The sequence below is a fragment of the Betta splendens genome, chromosome 1 (assembly GCF_900634795.4).
Source record: "Betta splendens chromosome 1, fBetSpl5.4, whole genome shotgun sequence".
NCBI lineage: Eukaryota > Metazoa > Chordata > Actinopteri > Anabantiformes > Osphronemidae > Betta > Betta splendens.
In genome coordinates, this window is record NC_040881.3 from 21,051,338 (window position 1) to 21,073,233 (window position 21,896).

The following is a 21,896-nucleotide window of genomic DNA, read 5'->3' on the forward strand; positions in this document are numbered from 1 at the left end:
CAGTTATTTTTACGATTCATGAGGTATCTTCTGCAATAATATCTTGTGTTTTTTATTACTTGTATTTTATGTATTTGTCATTTCACCTAGTTTGTTCAATTATTTGTTAACTCAATAATTGCATCGTTCTTAGACAACAGACGCTATTACCTGCAAAAATATTCTGTTTTCAGTCACAGTGCTGCTTTTGCTTTGTTCACAGTTCATGCCTATGGTCGGTGACACATTACAAGTAATGATTTTGTCTTCTCTCTAGTTTGTTTTGTTTAAAGGGAGAGCGAAATACAAAAAAGGGGATATTGTGTTTAAGGCAAAAATGGCCACCTTCTGTGTACGTCTCAAAATGTTCTAAGTCCTTTATAAACGCCACATTCAGGCAAGTGGATGCAACGGCGTGGCTTGCCAAGCTTAAAAGAGCTCCTGTCACTCTCTGCTCTCGCTTACGGCCATACTACCCTGAGCAAGCCAGATCTCGTCTGATCTCGAAAGCTAAGCAGAGTCGGGCCTGATTAGTACTTGGATGGGAGACCGCCTGGGAATACCAGGTAATCTAAGCTTTTACATTTCTCCTTAATCCTAGCAGGGGGTGCTGTTTACTCAGGTCCACATTATACTGCACCGTGTTATGGGAAAAGTGTTTTCTTTCTTATTCTATGCAGTTATTGTACGATTTATGAGGTATCTTCTGCAATTATTATCTTTGTTTTATTACTTCTGTTTTATGTATTTGACATTTCACCTAGATTGTTCAATTATTTGTTAACTCAATAATTGCATCGTTCTTAGACAACAGACACTATTACCTGCAAGAATTTTCTGTTTTCAGTCACAGTGCTGCTTTTGCTTTGTTCACAGTTCATGCCTATGGTCGGTGACAGATTATAAGTAATGATTTTGGCTTCTCTCTATTTGTTTGGTTTAAAAGGAGAGCGAAATACAAAAAAGGGGATATTGTGTTTAAGGCAAAAATGGCCACCTTCTGTGTACGTCCCAAAATGTTCCAAGTCCTTTATAAATGCCACAATCAGGCAAGTGGATACAACGGCGTGGCTTGCAAGCTTAAAAGAGCTCCTGTCGCTCTCTGCTCTCGCTTACGGCCATACCACCCTGAGCACGCCCGATCTCATCTCATCTCGTAAGTTAAGCAGCGTCGGGCTTGTTAGTACTTGGATGGGAGACTGCCTTGGAATACCAGGTGCTCTAAGCTGTTTTCATTTCTCCTTAGCCCTAGCAGGGGGCGCTGTTTACTCAGGTCCACATTATACTGCACCGTGTTATGGGAAAAGTGTTTTCTTTCTTATTCTATGCAGTTATTGTACGATATATGAGGTATCTTCTGCAATAATATCTTGTGTTTTTTATTACTTGTATTTTATGTATTTGACATTTCACCCAGATTGTTCAATTTTTGATAACTCAATAATTGCATTGTTCTTAGACAACAGACGCTATTACCTGCAAGAATTTTCTGTTTTCAGTCACAGAGCTGCTTTTGCTTTGTTCACAGTTCATGCCTCTGGTCGGTGACACATTACAAGTAATGACTTTGGATTCTCTCTATTTGATTTGTTTAAAGGGAGAGCGAAATACAAAAAAGGGGATATTGTGTTTAAGGCCAAAATGGCCACCTTTTGCGTACGTCCCAGAATGTTCTAAGTCCTTTATAATGCCACATTCAGGCAAGCGGATGCAACGGCGTGGCTTGCCAAGCTTAAAAGAGATCCTGTCACTCCCTCCTCTCGCTTACGGCCATACCACCCTGAGCACGTCTGATCTCGGAAGCTAAGCACGGTCGGGCCTGGTTAGTACTTGGATGGGAGACTGCCTAGGAATACCAGGTGCTGTAAGCTTTTTTCATTTCTCCTTAACCCTAGCAGGGGGCGCTGTTTGCTCAGGTCTACATTATACTGCACCGTGTTATGGGAAAAGTGTTTTCTTTCTTATTCTATGCAGTTATTGGACGATTTATGAGGTATCTTCTGCAATTAATATCTTGTGTTTTTTATTACTTGTATTTTATGTATTTGACATTTCACCTAGATTGTTCAATTATTTGTTAACTCAATAATTGCATCGTTCTTAGACAACAGACGCTATTACCTGCAAAAATATTTGGTTTTCAGTCACAGTGCTGCTTTTGCTTTGTTCACAGTTCATGCCTAAGGTCGGTGACAGATTATAAGTAATGATTTTGGCTTCTCTCTATTTGTTTGGTTTAAAAGGAGAGCGAAGTACCAAAAAGGGGATATTGTGTTTAAGGCCAAAATGGCCACCTTCTGTGTACGTCCCAAAATGTTCTAAGTCCTTTATAAACGCCACATTCAGGCAAGTGGATGCAACGGCGTGGCTTGCCAAGCTTAAAAGAGCTCCTGTCACTCTCTGCTCTTGCTTACGGTCATACCACCCTGAGCACGCTCGATCTCGTTTGATCTCGGAAGCTAAGCAGGGTCGGGCCTGGTTTGTACTTGGATGGGAGACTGCCTTGGAATACCAGGTGCTCTAAGCTTTTTTCATTTCTCCTTAACCCTAGCAGGGGGCGCTGGTTGCTCAGGTCTACATTTTACTGCACCGTGTTATGGGAAAAGTGTTTTCTTTCTTATTCTATGCAGTTATTGGACGATTTATGAGGTATCTTCTGCAATTAATATCTTGTGTTTTTTATTACTTGTATTTTATGTATTTGACATTTCACCCAGATTGTTCAATTTTTGATAACTCAATAATTGCATCGTTCTTAGACAACAGACGCTATTACCTGCAAGAATTTTCTGTTTTCAGTCACAGAGCTGCTTTTGCTTTGTTCACAGTTCATGCCTATGGTCGGTGACACATTACAAGTAATGATTTTGGCTTCTCTCTATTTGATTTGTTTAAAGGGAGAGCAAAATACAAAAAAGGGGATATTGTGTTTAAGGCCAAAATGGCCACCTTCTGTGTACGTCCCAGAATGTTCTAAGTCCTTTATAAACGCCACATTCAGGCAAGTGGATGCAACGGCGTGGCTTGCCAAGCTTAAAAGAGATCCTGTCACTCCCTCCTCTCGCTAACGGCCATACCACCCTGAGCATGTCTGATCTCGGAAGCTAAGCAGGGTCGGGCCTGGTTAGTACTTGGATGGGAGACTGCCTAGGAATACCAGGTGCTGTAAGCTTTTTTCATTTCTCCTTAACCCTAGCAGGGGGCGCTGTTTGCTCAGGTCTACATTATACTGCACCGTGTTATGGGAAAAGTGTTTCTTTCTTATTCTATGCAGTTATTGGACGATTTATGAGGTATCTTCTGCAATTAATATCTTGTGTTTTTTATTACTTGTATTTTATGTATTTGACATTTCACTTAGATTGTTCAATTATTTGTTAACTCAATAATTGCATCGTTCTTAGACAACAGACGCTATTACCTGCAAAAATATTCGGTTTTCAGTCCCAGTGCTGCTTTTGCTTTGTTCACAGTTAATGCCTATGGTCGGTGACACAGTACAAGTAATGATTTTGTCTTCTCTCTAGTTGTTTTGTTTAAAGGGAGAGCGAAATACAAAAAAGGGGATATTGTGTTTAAGGCAAAAATGGCCACCTTCTGTGTACGTCTCAAAATGTTCTAAGTCCTTTATAAACGCCACATTCAGGCAAGTGGATGCAACGGCGTGGCTTGCCAAGCTTAAAAGAGCTCCTGTCACTCTCTGCTCTCGCTTACGGCCATACCAGCCTGAGCAAGCCAGATCTCGTCTGATCTCGAAAGCTAAGCAGAGTCGGGCCTGGTTAGTACTTGGATGGGAGACCGCCTGGGAATACCAGGTAATCTAAGCTTTTACATTTCTCCTTAATCCTAGCAGGGGGTGCTGTTTACTCAGGTCCACATTATACTGCACCGTGTTATGGGAAAAGTGTTTTCTTTCTTATTCTATGCAGTTATTGTACGATTTATGAGGTATCTTCTGCAATTATTATCTTTTGTTTTTATTACTTCTGTTTTATGTATTTGACATTTCACCTAGATTGTTCAATTATTTGTTAACTCAATAATTGCATCGTTCTTAGACAACAGACACTATTACCTGCAAGAATTTTCTGTTTTCAGTCACAGTGCTGCTTTTGCTTTGTTCACAGTTCATGCCTATGGTCGGTGACAGATTATAAGTAATGATTTTGGCTTCTCTCTATTTGTTTGGTTTAAAAGGAGAGCGAAATACAAAAAAGGGGTGGATATTGTGTTTAAGGCAAAAATGGCCACCTTCTGTGTACGTCCCAAAATGTTCCAAGTCCTTTATAAATGCCACAATCAGGCAAGTGGATACAACGGCGTGGCTTGCAAGCCTAAAAGAGCTCCTGTCACTCTCTGCTCTCGCTTACGGCCATACCACCCTGAGCACGCCCGATCTCATCTCATCTCGTAAGCTAAGCAGCGTCGGGCTTGTTAGTACTTGGATGGGAGACTGCCTTGGAATACCAGGTGCTAAGCTGTTTTCATTTCTCCCTAGCCCTAGCAGGGGGCGCTGTTTACTCAGGTCCACATTATACTGCACCGTGTTATGGGAAAAGTGTTTTCTTTCTTATTCTATGCAGTTATTGTACGATATATGAGGTATCTTCTGCAATAATATCTTGTGTTTTTTATTACTTGTATTTTATGTATTTGACATTTCACCCAGATTGTTCAATTTTTGATAACTCAATAATTGCATTGTTCTTAGACAACAGACGCTATTACCTGCAAGAATTTTCTGTTTTCAGTCACAGAGCTGCTTTTGCTTTGTTCACAGTTCATGCCTCTGGTCGGTGACACATTACAAGTAATGACTTTGGATTCTCTCTATTTGATTTGTTTAAAGGGAGAGCGAAATACAAAAAAGGGGATATTGTGTTTAAGGCCAAAATGGCCACCTTTTGTGTACGTCCCAGAATGTTCTAAGTCCTTTATAATGCCACATTTCAGGCAAGATGGATTGCAACGGCGTTGGCTTGCCAAGCTAAAAGAGATCCTGTCACTCTCTGCTCTCGCTTACGGCCATACACCCTGAGACGCACGATCTCATCTGATCTCAGAAGCTAAGCAGCGGGCGGGCCCTGGTTAGTACTTGGATGGGAGAACCGCCTGGGAATACCAGGTTCTGCTAAGCTTTTTTTTCATTTCTCCCTAACCCTAGCCGGGGGCACTGTTGCTCAGAGGTCTACATTATACTGCCACCGTCTTATGGTAAAAGTTTTTTCTTTCTTATTCTATGCAGTTATTGGACGATTTATGAGGTATCTTCTACAATTAATATCTGTGTTTTTATTACTTGTATTTTATGTACATGACCATTTCACCTAGATTGTTCAATTATTTGTTAACTCAATAATTGCATCGTTCTTAGACAACAGATGCTATTACCTGCAAGAATTTCTGGTTTTCAGTCACAGAGCTGCTTTTGCTTGTCACAGTTCATGCCTATGGTCGGGTGACAGATTATAAGTAATGACTTTGGCTTCTCTCTATTGATTTGTTTAAAGGGAGAGAAGCGAAATACAAAAGGGGATATTGTGTTTAAGGCCAAAATGGCCACCTTCTGTGTACGTCCCAAAATGTTCTAAGTCCTTTATAAACGCCACATTCAGGCAAGTGGATGCAACGGCGTGGCTTGCCAAGCTTAAAAGAGCTCCTGTCACTCTCTGCTCTCGCTTACGGCCATACCACCCTGAGCACGTCTGTTCTCAGAAGCTAAGCAGGGTGGGGCCTGGTTAGTACTTGGATGGGGAGACCGCCTGGGAATACCAGGTGCTGTAAGCTTTTACATTTCTCCTCAACCCTAGCAGAGCGGGCTGTTTGCTCAGGTCCACATTATACTGCACCGTCTTATGGGAAAAGTGTTTTCTTTCTTATTCTATGCAGTTATTGTACGATTTATGAGGTATCTTCAGCAATCAATATCTTTTGTTTTTATTACTTGTGTTTTATGTATTTGACATTTCACCTAGATTGTTCAATTATTTGTTAACTCAATAATTGCATCGTTCTTAGACAACAGACGCTATTTCGTGCAAAAATTTTCTGTTTTCAGTCACAGAGCTGCTTTTGCTTTGTTCACAGTTCATGCCTATGGTCGGTGACACATTACAAGTAATGACTTTGGCTTCTCTCTATTTTGATTTGTTTAAGGGGAGAGCAAAATATAAAAAAGGGGATATTGTGATTAAGGCCAAAATGGCCACCTTCTGTGTACGTCCCAAAATGTTCTAAGTCCTTTATAAACGCCACATTCAGGCAAGTGGATGCAACGGCGTGGCTTGCCAAGCTTAAAAGAGCTCCTGTCACTCTCTGCTCTCGCTTACGGCCATACCACCCTGAGCACGCCCGATCTCGTCTTTTCTCAGAAGCTAAGCAGGGTGGGGCCTGGTTAGTACTTGGATGGGAGACTGCTTAGGAATACCAGGTGCTGTAAGTTTTTTTCATTTCTCCTTAACCCTAGCAGGGGGCGCTGTTTGCTCAGGTCTACATTATACTGCACCGTGTTATGGGAAAAGTTTTTTCTTTCTTATTCTATACAGTTATTATATGATTTATGACCTATCCTCTGCAATTAATAACTATTGTTTTTAATACTTCTGTTTTATGTATTTGACATTTCACCTAGATTGTTCAATTATTTGTTAACTCAATAATGCATCGTTCTTAGACAACAGATGCTATTACCTGCAAGAATTTTCTGTTTTCAGTCACAGAGCTGCTTTTGCTTTGTTCACAGTTCATGCCTATGGTCGGTGACACATTACAAGTAATGACTTTGGCTTCTCTCTATTTGATTTGTTTAAAGGGAGAGCGAAATACAAAAAAGGGGATATTGTGTTTAAGGCCAAAATGGCCACCTTCTGTGTACGTCCCAAAATGTTCTAAGTCCTTTATAAACGCCACATTCAGGCAAGTGGATGCAACGGCGTGGCTTGCCAAGCTTAAAAGAGCTCCTGTCACTCTCTGCTCTTGCTTACGGCCATACCACCCTGAGCACGCCCGATCTCGTCTGTTCTCAGAAGCTAAGCAGGGTGGGGCCTGGTTAGAACTTGGATGGGAGACCGCCTGGGAATACCAGGTGCTGTAAGCTTTTACATTTCTCCTCAACCCTAGCAGAGCGGCTGTTTGCTCAGGTCCCACATTATTACTGCACCGTCTTATGGGAAAAGTTTTTTTCTTTCTTATTCTAACAGTTATTATATGATTTATGAGGACCTATCCTCTGCAATTAATAACTAGTGTTTTTATTACTTCTTGTTTTATGTATTTGACATTTCACCCTAGTTGTTCAATTATTTGTTAGCTCAATGACTGCATCGTTCTTAGACAACAGACGCTTTTACCTGCAAGAATTTTCTGTTTTCAGTCACAGTGCTGCTTTTGCTTTGTTCACAGTTCATGCCTAAGGTCGGTGACAGATTATAAGTAATGATTTTAACTTCTCTCTATTTGTTTGGTTTAAAAGGAGAGCGAAATACAAAAAAGGGGATATTGTGTTTAAGGCCAAAATGGCCACCTTCTGTGTACGTCCCAAAATGTTCTAAGTCCTTTATAAACGCCACATTCAGGCAAGTGGATGCAACGGCGTGGCTTGCCAAGCTTAAAAGAGCTCCTGTCACTCTCTGCTTTTGCTTACGGCCATACCACCCTGAGTATGCCCGATCTCGTCTGATCTCAGATGCTAAGCAGGGGCGGGCCTGTTTAGTACTTGGATGGGACACTGCCTAGGAATACCAGGTGCTGTAAGCTTTTTTCATTTCTCCTTAACCCTAGCAGGGGGCGCTGTTTGCTCAGGTCTACATTACACTGCACCGTGTTATTGTAGAAGTGTTTTCTTTCTTACTCTATGCAGTTATTGGACGATTTATGAGGTATCTTCTGCAATCAATATCTTTTGTTTTTATTACTTCTGTTTTATGTATTTGACATTTCACCTAGATTGTTCAATTATTTGTTAACTCAATAATTGCATCGTTCTTAGACAACAGACGCTATTACCTGCAAAAATATTCTGTTTTCAGTCACAGTGCTGCTTTTGCTTTGTTCACAGTTCATGCCTATGGTCGGTGACACATTACAAGTAATGATTTTGGCTTCTCTCTATTTGTTTTGTTTAAAGGGAGAGCAAATTACAAAAAAGGGGATATTGTGTTTAAGGCCAAAATGGCCACCTTCTGTGTACGTCCCAAAATGTTCTAAGTCCTTTATAAACGCCACATTCAGGCAAGTGGATGCAACGGCGTGGCTTGCCAAGCTTAAAAGAGCTCCTGTCACTCTCTGCTCTCGCTTACGGCCATACCACCCTGAGCACGCCCGATCTCGTCTGTTCTCAGAAGCTAAGCAGGGTGGGGCCTGGTTAGAACTTGTATGGGAGACTGCCTGGGAATACCAGGTGCTGTAAGCTTTTACATTTCTCCTCAACCCTAGCAGAGCGGGCTGTTTGCTCAGGTCTACATTATACTGCACCGTGTTATGGGAAAAGTGTTTTCTTTCTTATTCTATGCAGTTATTATATGATTGATGACCTATCCTCTGCAATTAATAACTATTGTTTTTATTACTTCTGTTTTATGTACATGACATTTCACCTAGATTGTTCAATTATTTGTTAACTCAATAATTGCATCGTTCTTAGACAACAGACGCTATTACCTGCAAGAATTTTCTGTTTTCAGTCACAGAGCTGCTTTTGCTTTGTTCACAGTTCATGCCTATGGTCGGTGACACATTACAAGTAATGACTTTGGCTTCTCTCTAGTTGTTTTGTTTAAAGGGAGAGCGAAAAAACAAAAAAGCGGATATTGTGTTTAAGGCCAAAATGGCCACCTTCTGTGTACGTCCCAAAATGTTCTAAGTCCTTTATAAACGCCACAATCAGGCAAGTGGATGCAACGGCGTGGCTTGCCAAGCTTAAAAGAGCTCCTGTCACTCTCTGCTCTAGCTTACGGCCATACCACCCTGAGCACGTCTGATCTCAGAAGCTAAGCATGGTCGGGCCTGGTAAGTACTTGGATGGGAGACCGCCTGGGAATACCAGGTCCTGTAAGCTTTTTTCATTTCCCCCTAACCCTAGCCGGGGGCACTGTTTGCTCAGGTCTACGTTATACTGCACCGTGTTATTGTAAAAGTGTTTTCTTTCTTATTCTATGCAGTTATTGGACGATTTATGAGGTATCTTCTACAATTAATATCTTGTGTTTTTTATTACTTGTATTTTATGTATTTGACATTTCACTTAGATTGTTCAATTATTTGTTAACTCAATAATTGCATCGTTCTTAGACAACAGACACTATTACCTGCAAAAATATTCTGTTTTCAGTCACAGTGCTGCTTTTGCTTTGTTCACAGTTCATGCCTATGGTCGGTGACACATTACAAGTAATGATTTTGGCTTCTCTCTAGTTGTTTTGTTAAAGGGAGAGCGAAATACAAAAAAGGGGATATTGTGTTTAAGGCCAAAATGGCCACCTTCTGTGTACGTCCCAAAATGTTCTAAGTCCTTTATAAACGCCACATTCAGGCAAGTGGATGCAACGGCGTGGCTTGCCAAGCTTAAAAGAGCTCCTGTCACTCTTTGCTCTCGCTTACGGCCATACCACCCTGAGCACGCCCGATCTCGTCTGATCTCAGAAGCTAAGCAGAGTCGGGCCTGGTTAGTACTTGGATGGCAGACTGCCTAGGAATACCAGGTGCTGTACGCTTTTATATTTCTCCTCAACCCTAGCAGAGCGGGCTGTTTGCTCAGGTCCACATTATACTGCACCGTGTTATGGGAAAAGTGTTTTCTTTCTTATTGTATGCAGTTATTGTATGATTTATGAGGTATCTTCTGCAATAATATCTTGTGTATTTTATTACTTGTATTTTATGTATTTGACATTTCACCTAGATTGTTCAATTATTTGTTAACTCAATAATTGCATCGTTCTTAGACAACAGACGCTATTACCTGCAAGAATTTTCTGTTTTCAGTCACAGAGCTGCTTTTGCTTTGTTCACAGTTCATGCCTATGGTCGGTGACACATTACAAGTAATGACTTTGGCTTCTCTCTATTTGATTTGTTTAAAGGGAGAGCGAAATACAAAAAAGGGGATATTGTGCTTAAGGCCAAAATGGCCACCTTCTGTGTACGTCCCAAAATGTTCTAAGTCCTTTATAAACGCCACATTCAGGCAAGTGGATGCAACGGCGTGGCTTGCCAAGCTTAAAAGAGCTCCTGTCACTCTTTGCTCTTGCTTACGGCCATACCATCCTGAGCACGCCCGATCTCGTCTGATCTCGGAAGCTAAGCAGGGTTGGGCCTGGTTAGTACTTGGATGGGAGACTGCCTAGGAATACCAGGTACTGTAAGCTTTTTTCATTTCTCCTTAACCCTAGCAGGGGGCGCTGTTTGCTCAGGTCTACATTATACTGCACCGTGTTATGGGAAAAGTTTTTTCTTTCTTATTCTATACAGTTATTATATGATTTATGACCTATCCTCTGCAATTAATAACTATTGTCTTTAATACTTCTGTTTTATGTATTTGACATTTCACCTAGATTGTTCAATTATTTGTTAGCTCAATGACTGCATCGTTCTTAGACAACAGACGCTATTACCTGCAGTCACAGTGCTGCTTTTGCTTTTTTCAAAGTTCATGCCTAAGGTCGGTGACAGATTATAAGTAATGATTTTAGCTTCTCTCTATTTGTTTGGTTTAAAAGGAGAGCGAAATACAAAAAAGGGGATATTGTGTTTAAGGCCAAAATGGCCACCTTCTGTGTACGTCCCAAAATGTTCTAAGTCCTTTATAAACGCCACATTCAGGCAAGTGGATGCAACGGCGTGGCTTGCCAAGCTTAAAAGAGCTCCTGTCACTCTCTGCTTTTGCTTACGGCCATACCACCCTGAGCACGTCTGATCTCGGAAGCTAAGCAGAGTCGGGCCTGGTTAGTACTTGGATGGGAGACCGCCTGGGAATACCAGGTGCTGTAAGCTTTTACATTTCTCCTCAACCCTAGCAGAGCGGGCTGTTTGCTCAGGTCCACATTATACTGCACCGTGTTATGGGAAAAGTGTTTTCTTTCTTATTGTATGCAGTTATTGTATGATTTATGAGGTATCTTCTGCAATAATATCTTGTGTTTTTATTACTTTTAATTTATGTATTTAACATTTCATTTAGATTGTTCAATTATTTGTTAGCTCAGAGACTGCATCGTTCTTAGACAACAGACGCTATTACAATTCAATTCAATTCAATTTTATTTATATAGCGCCAAATCACAACAAAGTTATTTCAAGGCACTTTACAAAGTAAGGTTTAAAACCTCACACAACTAAACCTAACAAATCCCACATACAGCAAGCATTTAATTTGACAGCAACAGTGGAGAGGAAAAACTCCCTCTCTAACGAGGAAGAAACCTCCAGCAGAACCAGACTGGATGTGGGCGGCCATCTGCCTCGACCGGTTGGGGTGAGAGGATAGAGAGATAGAAAAGCACAGCAACAGCAACAAGCAACAACAAGCAACAACAGAGCACAGGCAGGATGGTAGGACCTGGATCCGCAGCTGCCCATCACAGACACCAAACTTTGAGTCCAATGATACCTGTGGGTGAGGACAGAGAGGGAGAAAGAGTGGGGGGGGGGGGGGGGGGAGAAGCACAACTACTGGACAGAAAGAGACAAGGTTAGTTAAACATGGGACAATGATGGGAGGTTATGGGACAGAGAAGGTAGAAGGAAACAGAGGAGCTCAGTGTATAAATTAAGTCCCCCAGCAGTCTATGTCTATTGCAGCTTAACTAAGAGATGGTTCCTGTGACTAACAATAATTGCCAGTGACCTGAACCATCTCTAACTATAAGCTTTATCAAAAAGGAAGGTTTTAAGCCTAATCTTAAAGGTGGAGAGTGTGTCAGCTTCTCGAACCTGAAGAGGGAGCTGGTTCCAGAGGAGAGGAGCTTGGTAGCTAAAAGCTCTGCCCCCTGTTCTACATTTAAACACTCTAGGAACCACAAGTAGCCCAGCGCTCTGAGAACGAAGTGTTCTGCTGGGAGCATAAGGAACTATAAGGTCTTTAAGATAAGAAGGAGCTTTATCATTGAGTACTTTGTATGTGAGTAGGAGAATTTTAAATTCTATCCTACATTTTACAGGCAGCCAGTGCAGAGAAGCTAATGTAGGAGAAATGTGATCTCTCTTTCTGAAGTCCTGTCAGAACTCTGGCTGCAGCATTTGAATGAGCTGTAGGCTTTTTAAGGAGCTGTTAGGACATCCTATGAGTAAGGAGTTACAGTAGTCCAGCCTAGAGGTAACAAATGCATGGATCAGTTTCTCTGCATCGCTCTGAGAGAGGATGCTTCTGATTTTAACTATATTTCTAAGGTGGAAGTAGGCGGTTCTGGAGATTTGTTTAATGTATGATGTAAAAGAGACATCCTGGTCAAACATGACACCAAGGTTCCTCACAGTAGAATCTGAAGCTAATGTTATGCCATCCAGGGTGGCTATCTGACTCAATAGTGTCTCTCTCAGATTTTTAGGCCCAACAATAAGAATCTCAGTTTTATCTGAGTTTAGTTGAAGGAAGTTTTGGGACATCCAGGATTTGATGACTTTTAAACAACCCTGAATTTTGACTAGTTGATCTGTTTCATTTGGTTCCAAGGACATGTATAGCTGAGTATCATCTGCGTAAAAATGAAAATTAAGAATTAAAATGAAAATTAGGAATTACCTGCAAGAATTTTCTGTTTTCAGTCACAGTGCTGCTTTTGCTTTGTTCACAGTTCATGCCTAAGGTCGGTGACAGTAATGATTTTGGCTTCTCTCTATTTGTTTGGTTTAAAAGGAGAGCAAAATAAAAAAAGGGGATATTGTGTTTAAGGCCAAAATGGCCACCCTCTGTGTACGTCCCAAAATGTTCTAAGTCCTTTATAAACGCCACATTCAGGCAAGTGGATGCAACGGCGTGGCTTGCCAAGCTTAAAAGAGCTCCTGTCACTCTCTGCTTTCGCTTACGGCCATACCACCCTGAGCACGCCCGATCTCGTCTGATCTCGGAAACTAAGCAGTGTCGGGCCTGGTTAGTACTTGGATGGGAGACTGCCTAGGAATACCAGGTGCTGTAAGCTTTTTTCATTTCTCCTTAACCCTAGCAGGGGGCGGTGTTTGCTCAGGTCTACATTATACTGCACCGTGTTATGGGGAAAGTGTTTTCTTTCTTATTCTATGCAGTTATTGGACAATTTATGAGGTATCTTCTGCAATTAATATCTTGTGGTTTTTTATTACTTGTATTTTATGTATTTGACATTTCACCTAGATTGTTCAATTATTTGTTAACTCAATAATTGTATCGTTCTTAGACAACAGACACTATTACCTGCAAAAATATTCTGTTTTCAGTCACGGTGCTGCTTTTTCTTTGTTCACAGTTCATGCCTATGATCGGTGACACATTACAAGTAATGATTTTGGCTTCTCTCTAGTTGTTTTGTTTAAAGGGAGAGCAAATTACAAAAAAGGGGATATTGTGTTTAAGGCCAAAATGGCCACCTTCTGTGTACGTCCCAAAATGTTCTAAGATCTTTATAAACGCCACATTCAGGCAAGTGGATGCAACGGCGTGGCTTGCCAAGCTTGGTAGAATATTAACGCAAGCTGTGACACTGACTGACGGTAATCGGCTGACTGACGGTAAGCGTATCGCGTCACTTCCGGTTACTGAGGTTTGCTGCCGCTGTGTGTGTACAGCGTTACTCTCCGCTCTTTTCTAAATATTATCGTTTTATATCCGATAGCGACTGCTAAAAGTTGCAAAACAAGCTTGTAACACTCAAGCATCTTTTCCTTTCATTAAACGTCCTGCTAATTTACACTGTTATCTAAGTGTTTTCTCTGCTAGCGTAGCTCCTAGCTTACTTTCCTGCTATGGCTTCCCCCTTTTCCTCTCCCTCTCGCTCTGTTCGGTGCTCGGTGTGTCTTATGTTTAGCTTATCCTCCGCCTCCTTTAGTGATGGTAATGGCATCTGTAATAGGTGTACGCTAGTTCAGGGTTGGAGGCGAGGTTGTTAGACTTAGTTAGTCTCGGCTTCGCACTTTAGAAAACAGGCCAGCTAGCCAGGTCCCTTTAGCCGGTGCGGAGCCTCCTAGCTTAGCTGCTACCAGTCCCCCGGCAGGTCCCAGGCAGCTGGGCAACGACTGGGTCACGGCTCGTAAGAAACGTAGCTTTAGGCAGGCGCCCACGGTGCACCACCAACCGCTTCACGTTTCAAACAGATTTTCCCCACTCAGCGACACACCCGCTGAGAAACCCACTCTGATCATTGGTGACTCCATAGTCCGAAACGTGAAGTTAGAGAATCCAGCGGTCATAGTTAGGTGTTTGCCTGGGGCCAGAGCCTTGAGTCTTATCTTAAGCTCCTGTCTAAGGATAAACGTAAGTACGCTAAGATCGTAATACACGCAGGAGCTAATGACGCCCGGTTACACCAATCGGAAGTCACTAAAACTAACATTGAGTCGGTGTGTTCGTTCGCCAAAACAATGTCGGACTCCGTAGTTTTCTCTGGACCCCTCCCCAATGTGACCAGCGATGACATGTATAGCCGGCTGTCATCGCTCCACCGCTGGTTGTCTAGGTGGTGTCCTGCAAACGATGTGGGCTTTGTGGCTAATTGGAGCACTTTTTGGGGAAAACCTGGGCTGATTAGAAGAGACGGCGTCCATCCCACGTTGAACAGAGCCTCTCTGCTCTCTAGTAACATGGCGATGTTGCTTAGTCCCCCCACTGCTTGACAACTCAGAGTGGAGCCCAGGACGCAGAGTCGCAGTCTTACACGCCTCTCTGCACGTTCTCTACAGCCGCGACCCACTCTTAGTCTTAGTTATCGCATAGAGACTGTGTCTGCTTCTCGACCACCTAAACTATACAAGTCACAAACAAATCAAAGAGGAGTGACTTACCAGAATTTAATAAACATCAAAACAGTTCCTCTTACGAAACAAAGTAATAGTAAGCTAATAAAGTGTGGTTTTTTAAATATCAGATCTCTCTCATCTAAATCCTTTTTAATAAATGACTTGATAAGTGACCATCACATAGATCTGTTCTGTCTCACTGAAACCTGGCTGCAGCAGGATGAATATGTTACTTTAAATGAGTCGACTCCAATGAGTCACATCAACTATCATGTTCCAAGAAGTACAGGTAGAGGTGGAGGAGTAGCAGCAGTTTATAAATCAGATTTATTAATTACTCCTAAACCTAAACATAGTTATAACTCATTTGAGAGCCTCACTCTGAGCCTTTCTCACCCAGACTCTAAAACTCAGAAACCAGTTGTGTTTTGTATTGTTTACCGTCCTCCTGCTCCATATTCAGAGTTCTTAACTGAATTCTCTGAATTCTTATCTGACTTAGTTCTTAGCACAGATAAAGTCATTGTAGTGGGAGACTTTAACATTCATGTAGATGTTGACAGCAACTGTCTCAGCACTGCTTTTAACTCCTTAATAGACACTATTGGTTTTACACAGCAGGTAAATGAACCCACTCATCGTTTTAACCACACCCTAGATCTTGTCCTGACATATGGGGTTGAAATTGATAATTTAATAGTTCTTCCCCAAAACCCTCTGTTATCTGACCATTTCTTATTAACTTTTGAATTTAGCACAACTGACCCTATAACAGCTGGAAAGAAATGTTACTATAGCAGATGTTTATCTGACAATGCTGTTGCCAGATTCAAGCAGATGATTCCATCATCTTTTGCCTCAATGTCTTGCAGATACACAGAGAACAGTCACCTTAATCCTTATGAACAGGTTGACTGTCTTGTAGATGATGCTGCAGCTTCTCTACGTACAATGTTAGACACAGTGGCTCCTCTGAAGAAGAAGACAGTGAATCAGAGGAGGTTAGCTCCGTGGTATAACTCAGACATCCGCAGTCTAAAGCAAAGGACTAGACAACTAGAAAGACAGTGGCGTTCCAACAAAATAAATGTAAACTGCATTGCATGGAAGGACAGTCTAATGAAATATAAAAAAGCACTTTGTGCTGCTAGAAAAACATATTATTCCTCCCTAATTGAGGAAAACAAAAACAACCCCAGGTTTCTTTTCAGCACCGTAGCCAGGCTGACAAAGAGTCATAGCTGTATTGAGTCTACTATCCCCTTAAATCTCAGCAGCAATGACTTTATGAACTACTTTACTAATAAAATTATTATCATTAGAAAAAACATTCAGCAGCGACTTCTTCCAAATGACAGAAAGCACTGTCTAGATCCATCAACTTTAAATTTATTAAATCCTCTGTCTTACCTAGACAGCTTCTCCCCCATAACTCATATGGAGTTAACCTCAATAATTAACTCTTCCAAGTCGTCCACTTGTCTTTTAGATCCAATCCCAACCAGATTACTCAAAGAAGTTCTACCTTTAATCAGCTCATCCATATTAAATCAAATCAACCAATCTTTACAACTAGGCTATGTACCACAGGCTTTTAAGGTGGCTGTGGTCAAACCTCTATTGAAAAAACCAACCCTTGACCCTGGACAACTAGCCAACTATAGGCCCATTTCAAATTTACCCTTTATTTCCAAGATTCTGGAAAAAATCGTGGCTAAACAATTATCTGACCACCTTAGTGGGAATAACCTGTATGAAGATTTTCAGTCAGGATTTAGAAAACATCATAGCACAGAAACAGCTCTGGTTAGAGTCACTAATGATCTTCTATTAGCTTTGAATAATGGTCTAGTTTCTGTCCTTGTCCTGTTAGATCTTAGTGCTGCATTTGATACAATTGATCATCACATTCTATTACAGACACTAGAACATAGAATCGGGATTAATGGAACAGCATTGGGATGGTTTAAATCCTATTTGTTGAACAGATTCCAGTTTGTTCATGTTAATGATAAATTCTCCACACGCACAAGGATTAGCTATGGAGTTCCACAGGGTTCTGTGCTGGGTCCAATTCTGTTTAGCTTATACATGTCTCCTCTAGGTGAGATTATTAGAAAGCATTCTATTAATTTTCATTTTTACGCAGATGATACTCAGCTATACATGTCCTTGGAACCAAATGAAACAGATCAACTAGTCAAAATTCAGGGTTGTTTAAAAGACATCAAATCCTGGATGTCCCAAAACTTCCTTCAACTAAACTCAGATAAAACCGAGATTCTTATTGTTGGGCCTAAAAATCTGAGAGAGACACTATTGAGTCAGATAGCCACCCTGGATGGCATAACATTAGCTTCAGATTCTACTGTGAGGAACCTTGGTGTCATGTTTGACAAGGATCTCTCTTTTACATCATACATTAAACAAATCTCCAGAACCGCCTACTTCCACCTTAGAAATATAGTTAAAATCAGAAGCATCCTCTCTCAGAGCGATGCAGAGAAACTGATCCATGCATTTGTTACCTCTAGGCTGGACTACTGTAACTCCTTACTCATAGGATGTCCTAACAGCTCCTTAAAAAGCCTACAGCTCATTCAAAATGCTGCAGCCAGAGTTCTGACAGGACTTAGAAAGAGAGATCACATTTCTCCTACATTAGCTTCTCTGCACTGGCTGCCCGTAAAATGTAGGATAGAATTTAAAATTCTCCTACTCACATACAAAGTACTCAATGATAAAGCTCCTTCTTATCTTAAAGACCTTATAGTTCCTTATGCTCCCAGCAGAACACTTCGTTCTCAGAGCGCTGGGCTACTTGTGGTTCCTAGAGTGTTTAAATGTAGAACAGGGGGCAGAGCTTTTAGCTACCAAGCTCCTCTCCTCTGGAACCAGCTCCCTCTTCAGGTTCGAGAAGCTGACACACTCTCCACCTTTAAGATTAGGCTTAAAACCTTCCTTTTTGATAAAGCTTATAGTTAGAGATGGTTCAGGTCACTGGCAATTATTGTTAGTCACAGGAACCATCTCTTAGTTAAGCTGCAATAGACATAGACTGCTGGGGGACTTAATTTATACACTGAGCTCCTCTGTTTCCTTCTACCTCCTCTGTCCCATAACCTCCCATCATTGTCCCATGTTTAACTAACCTTGTCTCTTTCTGTCCAGTAGTTGTGCTTCTCCCCCCCCCCCCCCCCCCACTCTTTCTCCCTCTCTGTCCTCACCCACAGGTATCATTGGACTCAAAGTTTGGTGTCTGTGATGGGCAGCTGCGGATCCAGGTCCTACCATCCTGCCTGTGCTCTGTTGTTGCTTGTTGTTGCTTGTTGCTGTTGCTGTGCTTTTCTATCTCTCTATCCTCTCACCCCAACCGGTCGAGGCAGATGGCCGCCCACATCCAGTCTGGTTCTGCTGGAGGTTTCTTCCTCGTTAGAGAGGGAGTTTTTCCTCTCCACTGTTGCTGTCAAATTAAATGCTTGCTGTATGTGGGATTTGTTGGGTTTAGTTGTGTGAGGTTTTAAACCTTACTTTGTAAAGTGCCTTGAAATAACTTTGTTGTGATTTGGCGCTATATAAATAAAATTGAATTGAATTGAATTGAATTAAAAGAGGTCCTGTCACTCTCTGCTCTCGCTTGCGGCCATACCACCCTGAGCACGCCTCATCTCCTCTGATCTCGAAAGCTAAGCAGAGTCGGGCCTGGTTAGTACTTGGATGGGAGACCGCCTGGGAATACCAGGTAATCTAAACTTTTACAATTCTCCTTAATCCTAGCAGGGGGCGCTGTTTTCTCAGGTCCACATTATACTGCACCGTGTTATGGGAAAAGTGTTTTCTTTATTATTCTATGCAGTTATTAACTGATTTATGACCTATCCTCTGCAATAATAACTATTGTTTTTATTACTTCTGTTTTATGTATTTGACATTTCACCTAGATTGTTCAATTATTTGTTAACTCAATAATTGCATCGTTCTTAGACAACAGATGCTATTACCTGCAAGAATTTTCTGTTTTCAGTCCCAGTGCTGCTTTTGCTTTGTTCACAGTTCATGCCTATGTTCGGTGACACATTACAAGTAATGATTTTGGCTTCTCTCTAGTTGTTTTGTTTAAAGGGAGAGCGAATTACAAAAAAGGGGATATTGTGTTTAAGGCCAAAATGGCCACCTTCTGTATACGTCCCAAAATGTTCTAAGTCCTTTATAAACGTCACATTCAGGCAAGTGGATGCAACGGCGTGGCTTGAAAGCCTAAAAGAGCTCCTGTCACTCTCTGCTCTTGCTTACGGCCATTCCACCCTGAGCACGCCCGATCTCATCTGATCTCGAAAGCTAAGCAGTGTCGGGCCTGGTTAGAACTTGGATGGGAGACCGCCTGGGAATACCAGGTGCTGTAAGCTTTTACATTTCTCCTCAACCCTAGCAGAGCGGGCTGTTTGCTCAGGTCCACATTATACTGCACCGTGTTATGGGAAAAGTGTTTTCTTTCTTATTGTATGCAGTTATTGTATGATTTATGAGGTATCTTCTGCAATAATATCTTGTGTTTTTTTATTACTTTTATTTTATGTATTTGACATTTCACCTAGATTGTTCAATTATTTGTTAACTCACAACTGCATTGTTCTTAGACAACAGACGCTATTACCTGCAAGAATTTTCTGTTTTCAGTCACAGTGCTGCTTTTGCTTTGTTATCAGTTCATGCCTATGGTCGGTGACACATTACAAGTAATGATTTTGGCTTCTCTCTATTTGATTTGTTTAAAGGGAGAGCGAAATACAAAAAAGGGGATATTGTGTTTAAGGCCAAAATGGCCACCTTCTGTGTACATCCCAAAATGTTCTAAGTCCTTTATAAACGCCACATTCAGGCAAGTGGATGCAACGGCGTGACTTGCCAAGCTTAAAAGAGATCCTGTCACTCTCTGCTCTTGCTTACGGCCATACCACCCTGAGCACGCCAGATCTCGTCTGATCTCAGATGCTAAGCAGGGGCGGGCCTGGTTAGTACTTGGATGGGAGACTGCCTAGGAATACCAGGTGCTGTAAGCGTTTAAATTTCTCCTCAACCCTAGCAGAGCGGGCTATTTGCTCAGGTCCATATTATACTGCACCATGTTATGGGAAAAGTTTTTTTCTTTCTTATTCTATACAGTTATTATATGATTTATGAGATTTCTTCTGCAATAATATCTTGTGGTTTTTTTTACTTGTATTTTATGTATTTGACATTTCACCTAGATTGTTCAATTATTTGTTAACTCAATAATTGCATCGTTCTTAGACAACAGACGCTATTACCTGCAAAAATATTCTGTTTTCAGTCACAGTGCTGCTTTTGCTTTGTTCACAGTTCATGTCTATGGTCGGTGACAGATTATAAGTAATGATTTTGCCTTCTCTCTATTTGTTTTGTTTAAAGGGAGAGCGAAATACAGAAAAGGGGATATTGTGTTTAACCCTCACGCAGCTCTCTATTTTAGACCCCACGAGGGCAACGGAGGAGGGTTTTACATCTGACCCCACAAGTGGGTGAGGATGTGCAGTGGGGGGGTGGTGGTCGGGGTCACGCCGGACCCCACGAGGAGACCGAAAGTGCAGGTTGGGAGGAGGGAGGAGGGGGTCATGCCAGACCCCACGAGGACACAGAACATGCAGGTTAGGAGGAGGTAGCTGGGGGTCACGCCAGACCCCACGAGGACACAGAACGTGCAGGTTAGGAGGAGGAAGGTGGGGGTCACGCCAGACCCCACGAGGACATAGAACGTGCAGGTTAGGAGGAGGGGGTCACGCCAGACACCAGGAGGAAAGCGAACGTGCAGGTTAGGAGGAGGGAGGTGGGGGTCACGCCGGACCCCAGGAGGAAAGCGAACGTGCAGGTTAGGAGGAGGGAGGTGGGGGTCACGCCAGACCCCACGAGTGCACAGAAAGTGCAGGTTAGGAGGAGGGAGGTGTGGGTCACGCCGGACCCCACGAGGACACAGAAAGTGCAGGTTAGGAGGAGGGAGGTGGGGGTCACGCCAGACCCCACGAGTGCACAGAAAGTGCAGGTTGGGAGGAGGGAGGAGGGGGTCACGCCGGACCCCACGAGGACACAGAAAGTGCAGGTTAGCAGGAGGGAGGTGGGGGTCACGCCGGACCCCACGAGGACACAGAAAGTGCAGGTTAGGAGGAGGGAGGTGGGGGTCACGCCAGACCCCACGAGTGCACAGAAAGTGCAGGTTAGGAGGAGGTAGCTGGGGGTCACGCCGGACCCCACGAGGACACAGAAAGTGCAGGTTGGGAGGAGGGAGGAGCGGGTCACGCCGGACCCCAGGAGGAAAGCGAACGTGCAGATTAGGTGGAGGGAAGAGGGGGTCACGCCGGACCCCACGAGGACACAGAAAGTGCAGGTTAGGAGGATCCACAGGTTGGAGGATGGAGAATCTCTGTCTAGAGAATCTGTGTGTGTGTGTGTGTGTGTGTGTGTGTGTGTGTGTGTGTGTGTGTGTGTGTGTGTGTGTGTGTGTGTGTGTGTGTGTGTGTGTGTGTGTGAATACAAGGAGGGCCGTGACGTTGTGTGTTTCCAAGTTGGAGGGGTTCTCCAGGTTGGAGAAAATCCCAGGTTGGAGAAAAAAAAACAAAATACCCAAATTGAAATGCTTTTGCTTTATTTTATTAATTATTTTTCTTTTACATATTACACTTTGCTTGTAAATAGTGTTACTACACTGACAACAACAAAAACATCAACAATAGTATAAAACACACAGATTATTATTATTATTATTATTATTATTATTATTATTATTATTAGTTTTATTATTATGATTATGATTATTATTATTTCATTTTCTAATGAACAAACAAATTATCTTCAGGAGCGAGGGGCGCAGTCTGAACAGCAGAAGAGCAAATGCTGTGGCATCGCGCACGGGGGTCCCGAACCCCCTTCTGAAGCGTCCGCACGAGCGAGGCGGACGCTTCGCCGCGAGGCGGATGGCG

General features: G+C 42.3%; 4 non-coding genes and 15 pseudogenes across 4 annotated transcripts; all 19 read left to right on the top strand.

The window, feature by feature from the left end:
• The first annotated feature begins 438 nt into the window (after positions 1-438).
• On the top strand, positions 439-557 carry LOC114864316 (5S ribosomal RNA; annotated as a pseudogene).
• A 532-nt stretch (positions 558-1,089) lies between these two features.
• Positions 1,090-1,207, top strand: LOC114864336 (5S ribosomal RNA; annotated as a pseudogene).
• A 534-nt stretch (positions 1,208-1,741) lies between these two features.
• On the top strand, positions 1,742-1,850 carry LOC114864310 (5S ribosomal RNA; annotated as a pseudogene).
• A 537-nt stretch (positions 1,851-2,387) lies between these two features.
• On the top strand, positions 2,388-2,506 carry LOC114864128 (5S ribosomal RNA; annotated as a pseudogene).
• Positions 2,507-3,042: 536 nt separating this feature from the next.
• On the top strand, positions 3,043-3,151 carry LOC114864321 (5S ribosomal RNA; annotated as a pseudogene).
• Positions 3,152-3,687: 536 nt separating this feature from the next.
• LOC114864330 (5S ribosomal RNA) lies at positions 3,688-3,806 on the top strand (annotated as a pseudogene).
• Positions 3,807-5,656: 1,850 nt separating this feature from the next.
• On the top strand, positions 5,657-5,766 carry LOC114864327 (5S ribosomal RNA; annotated as a pseudogene).
• A 536-nt stretch (positions 5,767-6,302) lies between these two features.
• Positions 6,303-6,421, top strand: LOC114864219 (5S ribosomal RNA; annotated as a pseudogene).
• A 535-nt stretch (positions 6,422-6,956) lies between these two features.
• On the top strand, positions 6,957-7,075 carry LOC114864043 (5S ribosomal RNA). Its single transcript, XR_003787232.1, has one exon. It is a non-coding gene; the product is annotated as a 5S ribosomal RNA (ribosomal RNA).
• A 540-nt stretch (positions 7,076-7,615) lies between these two features.
• Positions 7,616-7,734, top strand: LOC114864201 (5S ribosomal RNA; annotated as a pseudogene).
• A 536-nt stretch (positions 7,735-8,270) lies between these two features.
• Positions 8,271-8,389, top strand: LOC114864162 (5S ribosomal RNA; annotated as a pseudogene).
• A 536-nt stretch (positions 8,390-8,925) lies between these two features.
• LOC114864304 (5S ribosomal RNA) lies at positions 8,926-9,034 on the top strand (annotated as a pseudogene).
• A 536-nt stretch (positions 9,035-9,570) lies between these two features.
• Positions 9,571-9,689, top strand: LOC114864144 (5S ribosomal RNA; annotated as a pseudogene).
• A 535-nt stretch (positions 9,690-10,224) lies between these two features.
• On the top strand, positions 10,225-10,343 carry LOC114863907 (5S ribosomal RNA). The gene has a single exon (XR_003787173.1). It is a non-coding gene; the product is annotated as a 5S ribosomal RNA (ribosomal RNA).
• A 519-nt stretch (positions 10,344-10,862) lies between these two features.
• LOC114864246 (5S ribosomal RNA) lies at positions 10,863-10,971 on the top strand (annotated as a pseudogene).
• A 2,025-nt stretch (positions 10,972-12,996) lies between these two features.
• On the top strand, positions 12,997-13,115 carry LOC114864010 (5S ribosomal RNA). Its single transcript, XR_003787209.1, has one exon. It is a non-coding gene; the product is annotated as a 5S ribosomal RNA (ribosomal RNA).
• A 5,424-nt stretch (positions 13,116-18,539) lies between these two features.
• LOC114864357 (5S ribosomal RNA) lies at positions 18,540-18,658 on the top strand (annotated as a pseudogene).
• Positions 18,659-19,191: 533 nt separating this feature from the next.
• Positions 19,192-19,310, top strand: LOC114864041 (5S ribosomal RNA). The gene has a single exon (XR_003787225.1). It is a non-coding gene; the product is annotated as a 5S ribosomal RNA (ribosomal RNA).
• Positions 19,311-19,845: 535 nt separating this feature from the next.
• Positions 19,846-19,964, top strand: LOC114864076 (5S ribosomal RNA; annotated as a pseudogene).
• The last annotated feature ends 1,932 nt before the right edge of the window (positions 19,965-21,896 follow it).